Raw genomic sequence first — 587 nt, 5'->3', positions numbered from 1 at the left:
TGAGTAATTATAAATTGTGGATAAATAAAACTTTTTTTAGAAAATTAATTTTTTTAACAATCCAACAACTCAACAGAAAATAAACGGTAGGCTGTGAACATTTTCTGGTTAGGTTGGTTTACAAATCCAACCAACTCGAACTTTTGAGTTGGGTAAAAAAATAATCCCTCAACTCAATCCAACGGACCATGTACACCCAAATGAAAAACATGAGACTCACCTTGTACAGACCATTTAGCTGGATGGCTAAGCTCCCTTCCCGATGAGGGGACTATTATGGACCTAGGAGGTTGCAGCTCAACCCTAAGTAAGATACCAAGTAGTCTTATAGAGCCATGTTTGAGGTAGCTCTTAGTAGGTCACTAGTCATTCACACCTCAACATAAGGAACTATTAGGGTTAAAATGAAATAGTGAACCAGAGCAGCCCCAAGAGGTTAAGACTAGAATTAGACGTTCGAGAGCCAATGAGAAGTCTATGTTTATCTGTTAAGCCTATAATGCGATGAGAGCTTATAAGTAGGTGATTTATTGAGTATATTTTTTATACTCATACTTGCTACGTTTTTCTTTTTCAGATGCTTGAGG

Source organism: Cucurbita maxima, unplaced genomic scaffold, assembly GCF_002738345.1.
Source record: "Cucurbita maxima cultivar Rimu unplaced genomic scaffold, Cmax_1.0 Cma_Scf00159, whole genome shotgun sequence".
NCBI classification, from domain to species: Eukaryota; Viridiplantae; Streptophyta; class Magnoliopsida; order Cucurbitales; family Cucurbitaceae; genus Cucurbita; species Cucurbita maxima.
This window is presented reverse-complemented; position numbering follows the sequence as displayed.